This window comes from Cucumis melo, chromosome 1 (assembly GCF_025177605.1).
Source record: "Cucumis melo cultivar AY chromosome 1, USDA_Cmelo_AY_1.0, whole genome shotgun sequence".
Taxonomy (NCBI): Eukaryota; Viridiplantae; Streptophyta; class Magnoliopsida; order Cucurbitales; family Cucurbitaceae; genus Cucumis; species Cucumis melo.
Genome location: NC_066857.1, coordinates 17,791,303 through 17,802,787, shown reverse-complemented (window position 1 = coordinate 17,802,787; position 11,485 = coordinate 17,791,303). Strand labels below are relative to the sequence as shown.

General features: G+C 30.1%; 2 long non-coding RNA genes across 2 annotated transcripts; both read left to right on the top strand.

Annotated features, from left to right (window-relative positions):
• The first annotated feature begins 1,613 nt into the window (after positions 1 to 1,613).
• Positions 1,614 to 2,587, top strand: LOC127149937 (uncharacterized). The gene is made up of 3 exons (XR_007821810.1): positions 1,614 to 1,652; positions 2,234 to 2,272; positions 2,451 to 2,587. It is a non-coding gene; the product is annotated as an uncharacterized LOC127149937 (long non-coding RNA).
• Positions 2,588 to 4,632: 2,045 nt separating this feature from the next.
• Positions 4,633 to 6,177, top strand: LOC103504415 (uncharacterized). The gene is made up of 3 exons (XR_007821805.1): positions 4,633 to 4,892; positions 5,092 to 5,161; positions 6,010 to 6,177. It is a non-coding gene; the product is annotated as an uncharacterized LOC103504415 (long non-coding RNA).
• The last annotated feature ends 5,308 nt before the right edge of the window (positions 6,178 to 11,485 follow it).

The following is an 11,485-nucleotide window of genomic DNA, read 5'->3' as shown; positions in this document are numbered from 1 at the left end:
TAAAATATTAATTTATAATAATATTTATAATATTAATATTATAACAATTAAAATAAATATTAATAATAATAATATTTATAATATTAATATTATAACCAATAAAATAAACATTAATAATAATAATATAATTAATATTATATTATTATTATATCGACTTGCATTTTACATAAAACGAGAAAAAAAATTTTACCTTAAATTTTCGGGGCGTTACAGTATCACAATGAATATACACTACAAGAAAAGATAGCTAATATGACAGTTCATTTCATCCAAAATTAAAATGAGGGAAGAAAAAACTGTCATAAAAGGTAAAAATGCGCGTTTTTGGCGGGAAAAGGCGGAATTTTTCGGATTTGAAGAATTTATGACAGTTTTTAACTGTCATAAATTTATGACAAATTTTAACTGTCATTGAATAAAAATAATAAAATAATTTATTAATTTTTATTTCTCTATCTTACTTTACCCTTTCTCATCCCACGCGATTCTTCCTCTCTTTTGTCAATTTTTTTCCTTCTCTTCTCTTCTCAATCTCACGTCACTTTCTTCCCTCTCTTCTTTGAACAGTCGCCGCACCACAATCGCCGTCGTCCCTCGTGCCCAGCTCATGCCCATTCGTCGTCAAATAGTCATTCGGGCTAGTTTTTTTCTTCGACCGCCGTTGTGCTCACTACCACCGTTGGGTAAGTTCTTTTTTTCTTTGGGCCACTCTTCTTTCTTCAATTTGCCTCAACCTCTCTGATTTGCATCAACCTCTCTTAGTGTCTTAACCTTTGTTTGATTAATTTCTTAAGACAAACACTCCCACGCTCGCAATCGTTACTAAACCCTATGCTTCTTTTCAACTCTTGAATTAATTAAACCCACCAACTACAAGTGGAGTATGCATTTGCTACGATTTTCGTCTATTACTTTACTAATTGCCCATCAACGGATGCTAGTAGCAAATGGACAATGCCCTCACAGAAACTTCTATTTTCTCCTTGGTAGGTATTTCGGTCTCCCTACCCAACCCCACTTTTTTTTTTTCATTTTAATTTCATTTCTCATTGTTATTCTCGATTTCAACCAGTCAACATTTGATATCGAGACCAACCTTTTCATTTAACCATTGTTTGTTTTGTTTAATCTATTTTTTAATGCCCACAACATGTTTGATGAAATGATTGAATGATGACATTGGTTTTTCTTTGGGTCGTTGGTCATTGATAACAGTCCACTAATCAGATTGTTTGAAATTTTAGCTTGTTTGGTTTTGGTTATTTAATATTTTCTATCAAATGGAGTGATACTAAAAAAGATGTGTAGAGGTTGAGTTTGATTGAACGCATGCCCTCCATGTTTTATTCGAGCCAATGTGTATATTATGTGATGACTTTTGACAAGATATGTTTAATTTTGGAATCGGGTTTTTAACATATTGAAATATGCAATTGTGCAAGTAGAGTTTTTGACTCATGTTGATTATATAACACTGTTGTATATTTCCATGATGTTTTATTACCACAAAACTTGTATGCATAAAGATTTTTTGTAATACACTGTTGTATATTTCAAATCAAAATTATATATGTTTTTTGTTCTTTTTTCTTGCAAGAAAGAGATATGTTGAGGCAGCCCGGATTAGAGAAAAATACCCAGACAGAATTTTGGTAAAATTTATGACTTTTCTTGTTTGTTATTCTATCTTTAATTTAGATTTTCTTGATCTTTTGTGTCATGAATTTGGGATTGGTTTACCTTAACTCTGTAATCTTTTAGTATATATGATTGTATGCGTTAGTGTTTATGTGAATGTATATTATGTCAAATGGGATTTTTCTCAACAAAACAAATAATTTCATGATTGCTATTAATGGCTTATGCTTATTGATTCTTATTCCTTATCTATTCCTATCATATTCCATTTATGAACACTGTTAAGTTAAGTTTGTGTGTTTGGTTGTTTTGTAAATTTTTTTGTTTATTTTTCTATGCGAAAATTGTTTTTAGTGTATATTTCATTAAAACATTTAGTTGAAAGCTTTGGTTTCCTTAGCAATGCTCTTATTGTGTAATATCATAATTTAATTATTCTAGACAACAAAGAACCTAGCATGTGATCTCCTTCTCACATTTCTTCCCAAGATGGTCATTCATAGTTTTCAGTGTGGTGTTTTACATGTGCAAAAGGTCTATTGCTGATGTTTTATGTTCTAATTTGCTCTTATTCATTTTGTCCTTGTATCTTTAGGAGCATGGGGTACATCTTACAGTGTCCTTGAGTTGTAAGGTGTGTAGTAGTGTGCTTTCTTTCAAACTCCTTCCACATGTCTGCAGTTTCAACTATTTTGCTCAAAACCACATCCTAAGTCTTCTCACTGCTTTTATTATTTCATATTTTCCATTTTTCTTGTTATCTTCATTGTGAAATTTGGACCCCAAATTGACTTTTGGCTTCAAAATTGCAGTCAAACTTTGCTATATTGGATGAGAAAACAAGAATAGTAACCAGCAGGAAGGCTGATAGACACTTTAAGGAGGAAATGCCAATATTATGTGCAGCACTTGAATGTGTTCCGGAGGTTTATATGTCTGTAAACAAAACCATTAGGTTGATTTCATGGGAATATTTTCCTTTCAACTTCTTGTCTTTTTTTTTTTTCTTATTCCTTTATACCAAACCCTACACCATTTCAATGGTTTCTTTTTGAAAGTGAACAAGTCAACATTGAATATGTTGCACATAGTGGAGCATTATGTTACTTATGTGTATGTTTCTCTTACATCTTCCTTCTTTTTCATCTTTTGATTTTCTAGTGATAAATATTAACTTTTCTATTTTTTTTTACTGATACTTTCAGCTATCCCAACTTGAAGAGTGTTAAAAAATTTATTTACAAGAGAGGATTTGGAAAACTCAACAAGCGAAGAACTGCTTTAACTGATAACTCCATGATCGAGCAAACAATTTCTTATGGCCCTTCAAGCTAAAAGCTCCTCTTAGGTGGTTTGAAGAAGAAGAGAATATTAATTCTACGCAACTTGAGAAAGAGGAGGAGAAAAGAGCAAGGGAAAAAGTTATGCAAAAACTTGAACAAGATAAGGTTTCCTTTCTCCACCACTTTTTTCTTAGTTTTGTATTAACCAATAATGTATTTTATCGGAGTTAGATACATTTTGAAGGATATTTCATTTTCATTCTCATGATTTCCAAGGATTTATAGCTAAGCATCCCGAAGTTTTAATAATTAGTTGGTGTTTGTTTATTTTCTTACTCTGTCTTTCACAATGTGGTTCATATATGGTACTATAGGCAAGGAAGCCTTCAAGTTTGTTGTGTGGTAAGTGCAAATAATTTTTTTCCATGGTTATGATGTTGAGAGTTCTATACATATTTGTTTCTGGCTTTTAAATTTGAATCGTCTAAGTTTTATCGAAAATTTCCTCTTTTTTCTTTCACTTTTTCGTTCATATCCCGATCCTCCTCTCCCATACATTATATGGTCGGCTCCATCTCCTTGTTGAAGGTCTAAAATTGTTCATTGAAGGTCGAAAATTGCTCATCGAAGGTCGAAAAGGTCAGAAATCCTTGCTGAAGGCCATCTTCTCACCGAGGTTTGACACCTAAATTTCTCCATTTTTAATTTTTTTTATTTATCTCTAAATTCGATCATAATAACCTTAATGGTTTTAGCCACAATGTTTTTCCCCGATTCTATTGTACTAGTGCATCTCTTCTATTCAATATAGAAGTTCCTTTCATTTCTCTATTCACCTTTCTTTTTGTCTCTTTTTGTCACTTGTCTCTCTACCAAACAATTTCCCCTCACAATATATTTTTCTTTTGTCACTTTTCATTGTTCTATCATATTGTATTGATCCAGAGGATAGACCAAGACCAAGGCCTATTTTAGCAAGGTTTCTCCAATTGTGCACAATGGTTCCCATTAAGCTCGAACACAGAATACACACACACATAGATATAAGCATCATACACCAATGATATTCTCTTATTCATTCCAATTTTGTTTCTCCTCTTCGTTTTTTTTAGTTTTCTTCATTTTCTCACTTGGGTCCGTTTGTTTTTTCACAATTTTCCATCCAATATGCCTCTTTGCTGACTTTTCACTTTGAAAATGCTGAAATTTTCAATTTTTAGTTACTGCAAATGCCCTTTTCTTTTATGTTGAGTGTGGAGTAGCAATTACCACTCATTTGATGATCTAACATATGCTTTATGTAATTTCTTGTGTCCATTGAAATGAAAAAAAGGATTTTTTTTTGGTTTAGGTCTTAAGTTTCACGTCGTTTTTGCTTTGTTTTGATTATTAAGATATGTTGGTGGGGGTTATGTAATTGCAGAATTTTGGCATTTCATTCGGTTGGACTTGCCATTGAAGATCATGGTTTCTGAGGTTACTTTTGAAACAGATTGTTGAAACTGATGTTCTAGTCATGGCATCGGTATCTAGGTAACCCTTGATAATTCTTGATTCTAATATTTACTTTGTTGAATGTACTGAAAGTTTTCAAATTGTAGTGCCTATGTTGTTGTAAAAAGAATGGAGTTATGGTATTTATTGTTTATAACAAATTAATATTATCAATAACACAACCCTCTTATAAATACTAAAGGTTTATCCTTTGACGTGTATATATTTATGAAGTTCGATCATATTATACTTTAGTATTGTACCATTCACATTTATATTTTATGCAAGTAAACTTCTTATATCTTCTATAGCATAAGAAGTTCCATTCATTCTGATTTTAGTATTAGGTTAACCTTTATTCTCTACGCCTTTAATAGCCTATCAATTTATAATATATTTTTGTTTTCTTCTTTAAATATTGGCCTAGATTACTGCTCGTGCAGGTCGAAAAGAATTTATGGAAGTTTTAGTATTCAAGTGTGAAACTACACTTAATAACATTTTAAATGGTCTGCAGAATTTGGATACCATATAAAGTAATGTTGTTGTCTGGATATACGTTCCTACTATCTACCATTTTTCTCAGGATAATCCATTAAATATTAAACCTTTCTATTTGTACTTGTGTTTTGTTATTAAATTAACCATTATTTATTGTTTCTTCCATTCGGAACAGAACTATAAAGATTGTTAAGAGGTCAGAAAGGACATATAAGAATCGACAACGGCTTTATCTTTCTGAGCAGGTGAGAACCGTAGTGATTTGTTGAAATGGCTACATTGTTTATTTCTCTATGTAATTATGTTGAATTGCGACTAAGGATTGTTTATTTATGGTGTATAGCTAGATGTTGCTATATCACGTTGAAGATTGTTCCGTAAATGTTTACTTTTTGTTTTTTCTTTTCATTCTTTATTATTAGGCTGATGGTACTCCGTGTGAAAACATTACTTGAATTGCTACCTGTGACTGATGCTTGAGTTGTTACAGTAAAGGAGTTTGTTATCATGAATTAGGTGGAATACCGAGTTGAAATACAGTAAAGGAGTATGTCTTGCATTAAAGCGAAACTAATCATCATTCTTTTTGGCTCTGCATTATTAGGATGTTTGAGAATAGTTGCTATGATAGAAGATGTTCTATATACAACGTTATTTTATCACTCTCATTGAAGTACTAAATATATATATGGTTTTAAGAGAAACATAGAATGCTCAAACATCCTGTACTTCTAGATTTTTTGACCATGAGAAACATTCTTTAAGTTTGAATTTAAAGTGTGTGTGAGAGGGATGGATGGAGGAAGGGGTACATAGTTTTGTGGGTAGTTTTTTTGTTGATTGTGGTCAGTTGGGTATATGTCATTCTTGTCATCCTGGTTGTTATTGGTTTATGATTAATTAGGACTAATGACTGTTGTTTTGTGGATATTTGTGTTATTTCATTTATCTTTATATTAAGTTCTATTTGTTACTGATTTTTTAATAAAAAATGTTTAACTGTAGCATTATCCGTTGTGGGTGTTTACCCTATTTTCTGTCTTTATAATAAGTCTTATTCTGAGCTACAATCATAATTTTCTTTTCTTGTTAGGTTTTGCAAGAATCCATTGAAGCAGTGAAACCATATTTGCTGCAATTGATTGATTTATAGGCCTTTTTGTAGGTTTGGTAGCCAAATTTTGGTTCAAATGTACTTATTTAAATAGCTTGTCCGTACCAAAACATATATGTTAATTGCTTCATTGTACAAACATTGTACGAACAATTGTACATATATTAAAGTATATATATTAAATCGTTAATCATTTTTGTCCATATGGATGTGTTGTATAGTATTTTGTGATTGTATTGGTCTGTGTAATGGCAGGGCGGCAAGAAAAACAGGGATTGAATAAAAATTACTGCAAGAAAAACAGGGAATTATAACATTTGAATCTAAAAAACAGTGGCATCGAAAATGTTTTCTTGGCAGTTAATTAAAGTCATGGTAGAAGAAACGATGATAGTTAATAAGTGTCATAAATGATAAATAATGACATTTATTATGTGTCATAAAATATAAACAATGACAGTTATTATCTGTCATCAAAACTTAGTAATGACAGTTATTATCTGTCATCAAATCTAAATAATGACAATTATAATCTGTCTTCAAATCAAAATAATGACAGTTATAATATGTCATAAAATAAGTATTTCGTGACATTTATTCTTTGTCATGAAAAGCACATTTCGTGACAGTTTGTAGAACTGTCATAAAATACTTTTAATGACTGCTGCATCAATGACTGCTAAAAACTGTCACGAAAGCTTTTTATGACAGCATTTAACTGTCATCGTAGGCCCTTTTCTACTAGTGATAAGTAGTATGTCAAGTGTATATTAGTAGTATATCGAGTGTATCAAATATGCATCAAGTATGTATTGGTGGTGCATCAAGTATGTATCAAGTTTGAATTTGAGGTTCTGTTCGTTGAGTTAAACTTCACAAATCATTCAAGCGGTTATCATAGCAACGACTTTTTCTAAGTAAAACAAATAATGATAATAAATTAGGAACACTTTTAAATTTATAGCAAAATTTTTTAAATTCTATCAATAATAAGCACTGATGAACTTCTATTAATATCTATCAATATGACTGATTGAATCATATTAGTGTTTATCAATGTCTATTATTGATAAAATCTAAATTTTACTATATTTTGTAAATATTTTCTTAAATTTGTCATTTTAAACAATTTTTCTAATAAATTATAATAATAATAATAGTAAATTTTAACGTAGGTATAAAAATAAATTTAATTATATTAACCAATCTATTAGAGACCAATAATTAAAATGAATCCCAAATTATATGGAACCAATTGCAGGTTATAGCTTACAAAACTACGTCAACTTAAATGTTTGAATTAACTTTCTAGATCTTTATAAATATTTGTTTCCTTTAACAATTATAAACACTTAGAAAATTAATTCAAATATACTCTAAAAACAATAAAATCATATAGGAACACTGAATTGAAACTTTCCAAATTATGAGGACCAAATTAAAATCTTCTAAAACTAAATGGACCAAGTCAAAAAAGCCTAATATTGAAACTTTTAAAACATATTGGAATGCATTGAATTTGTTATATGACGCTCCAAATGACCAAGCACAATGGTTTTTGATTTTAGACCAAGGATTTATCAGGGTACACTATACAAACTCTTTTAACTCCACATGCTTCGTTGAGTCTATAATTTGATATTCTCTCTATAATAGACCAAATTTTTTCTGTTCAAAGACATAGTTTGTTGGGTTTAATCTCCTATAACTCGTACATAGTAAATATAAATAACTTACCATTATCAATAAAGTTTATTATTATCATTTCAACAATAGTTATTGGTTATTTTGTATTAATCTTGTTTTAATAACCTTAAACAATACAAAGGAGCTTTCACCGGTGATTTCCCTACCAAATGTAGATTTAGTAGCAAGAAAGCCCATTGAAAATCCATCATAAGTGAAATCAGCTGGTTTAAAAGACTTTTCAGTTGGCTTATCAACAATGGAGATAAGTTGTCATTTTGGCATAGTAAATGGTATGGTGAGCCCCCTCTTTCCAAAAGATATCCAAGGTTGTATGCTTTACACTTACTCAAGATGCAACCATTAAGGAACTTTGGGACAATTAATAATCAAAATGCATGGACCATGAATCTAAGAAGGCCTCTAAATGACAGGATTCCCAGTCATACAAGGCCCGATACATCAATATGACCCCCTCTTTTTTGAAATTCTTTGGAAATCAAATCTACCAAAGAAATGAAAATTCTTTATATGGTCTTTAAAGCATGGCTGCTTAAATACCATGGAAATCCTACATAGGAAAATGCCAAAATCTTGCCTTAACCTAAACAGATGTGTTGTGTGTAAGGCTGCCAATGAGGATATTAACCATATGTTCCTAACATGTGGGGTTGCTAAATCTCTATGAGACAATTTTTCTTCATACATGGGAATGGGCTTCAATACTCAAAACATAACTACCCTCTGCGAGTCCTTTAGCAAGTTGGACTGGAGTTGTTGTGCTTTGGTCTCTATGGAAGGAAAAAAAACAACATAATTTTCGACAACAATGAGAAAAGCATGACATACATTTTTGAAGATATCAACAACATGATTGGTAAGTGGTCTAATAGAAACAAAAAGTTCAAAGACATACTACAACTTCTCTTCAATATCCCTAAATTATAAAGCTTTGTTGGATTAATGTTTTTGTAAGGCTACATTGAAACCTATGTAAAACAATATTTAACTTTGATTTATGGAATAAAATAGGAGTTTTGTGTCCCACGCACAAACTCTACTGTTTCAACTTCAAGAAAAAAAAAAGAAAAAAATCTTAAATCCAATAAACTAACATCCTAAACTATCTAATTAGTCTTGAATAGTATGTAGAGATATACACGATTCAATATTTAAAATATAGAATAAAGAGTCTACAGTATAAGGATAAAGCTATCCTAGTAACACTATGGATAAGACTTCTTTTGTATTTCATGTAAATGCAATGATCCAATTCATTCGTGCAGGTGACATGCAAATGAATATATCATATGAAAAGAGTTTGCATAAGACCAGACCACAGAATAGTAACCACTAGATGTAACTCCATCGACTAGTTAGGTTTCTATTTCGATAGAATGACCTAGGCAACTTAGCCTTATGGTGAATTTATAGGTGATGTAGCCTTTTACTATCTCTTGTAAATGGTCAATCAAATGAAATTCATATTATACCAATCAATGCTACCTATAGTACTAAGTAGTACTTACAAGTGGCAATATTGGGTTGATCTGCAGGGAAGCATGAAAATTAGTTTCTCAAAGTTAATTATTTAGTTAAAGTGATAAATGGGGGAAGTTTGGTATGGTTTGAGATTCAAGTGAATAAAATGCAAAAAAAAAAAAAAAAAAAAAAATAAATAAATAAAGATATTGTGCAATCAAACGTAATGTTCTAGCTTAGAGGAATGGAATCACCCAATTTTGATCATCGAATTATCAACGTATGATTTTTAACTTCATATCTATGCCTAGCCCAATTGATTAGAGAAGCTAACCAATAGTCTTAAATATCTAATTAGTCAATTTCATTATATGAGAAGCATCCCTGATCAAATTAACTAACTGCATTACGTTTATGGAAAAAAAAGACTTATCTTCTTTAAAAAAAGAATAAACATCATAATTAACATCTATTTTAGGCATGCAACATTTTGACACCTAGTGCTTCACATATTCACATCTTTGGATATATATGTTGAAGTTAAATTAATTTCTGTTCAAGTAAATACTAATAATGCATTCATGTTCAACCTTTAATTAGGATAAGCTGGATGTCAATGCCTCAATCTCACAAGCATTATTCTCCTTTCGAGATACGTATGTTAACATTCAAACCAAGGACTTGATATTATTTCTAAAGCCAACTTCTTACTTGTTTAATGCGGTCCAAGTCACTTTGCTCTCTCGAGTAGATGTCTATTAATATTTAACTCAATCTCTCGATTAGATTAGACATCAAATATAACATAGATATATTAAACAAGGATTGAATGTTTTATTCATATATGTACTCTTTAATGGAAACTTTTATCTTTTTACTTCATTTTATATTTAAACAACTCATATTATGAAAGATAAGAAGATGAGTAGATGGATCACGATTAAGGAATGTTATGAAGTCATGAATTATATTTAATTTTGAATGTTTGAAACATAACAATTATAATTTTAAAGCAAACGTTTCTAAATGGTTTAAGAAAATGAATTTTGTGAAAGATTTCAAAAAGAAGTTTAAATTAAAAGATTTTTAAAAAACTTGAAGAAATTTTAATTAGAGATCAAATAGGAGTTAAGATGAACAATACATGAACAAAAGCACAATAAAAAAAATGCAACATAGGAAATTAAGCAAATAAAAAAGATAAGATTTATATAAAAAAAAAGTATTTGATATCGATTTGGTACTCCCAAAAAATTGACTCACTTACCTCAAGAAAGATCTCCCAAAAAATTTACCCACTTACCTCAAGAATCTGGAAGTCCAGATATTTTTAAATCTATGAATGAAAATTTTTAAGGGAGAAGTGCAAATAAAAAAGAAATGATAAAAAGATATCAAACCACTAAGATTACAAAAAAAAAAAAAAAAAAAAAAAAAAAAAAAAAGAAGAAAGAAGAAGAAGAAGAAGAAGAAGAAGAAGAAAGAAATGCTAAAGGAAATATGCATGTATTTCGAATAAAATAAAATATAAATTTGAGTATATGGGTTTGATGCAATGAATTCGAATAAAAAAAATGTATTGTTTATTAAAATAAAATGAAATAGGATTTAGACTGTAATGACCCAAAGTAAGTAATTTTAAGTTTATCTATTCTATGTTAAATTTTGACAATTGTTGAAAATATTTTTTGGGTGTTATATGATTTTATTGTGGAAATCTTTGATTTGTAGATATTAGAATTAATTAGATACTTTGAGAAAATATCTAATTAATTGAATTTTGGAATTTATGTTTGAATTGGTTGTTTTAAGAGATTTGTAGTGGGAGATTTGTATTTGGGAGAAATTTGATTAATTATATATATGATTGTATAATTAATTGAATTTGAAGTTGAAATAATTATATTATGTGGATAATATAATTATGTAAGGATATTTATTTATCTTTGGAAAGATAAAAAGGTGATGTGATTGGAGAGAGAGATAACTTGAGTTTTAAAAGAAATTTAGTTGGGTTTAAATAAAGAGAGAGAAGAAGTTGTTTATTTGGAATAGATTGGGGAAAGAGGAAAAAGAAAACGGAAAATTATTATTATTATATTATTATTTCATTATACGGGCTTCTCGGAAAACGTGGCACTATTCATCATCTTTTTCATTTGAACCCTAACCTCACAAAGGAAACCCTAGCTGCCGTCGTTGCATTTCATCTTGCCGCCGTCCAATCTGTCCGTCGATCGTCGCAAGAAGCATTGAGTTGACAGCCAGCCTCTCAGCTGCACTCTCC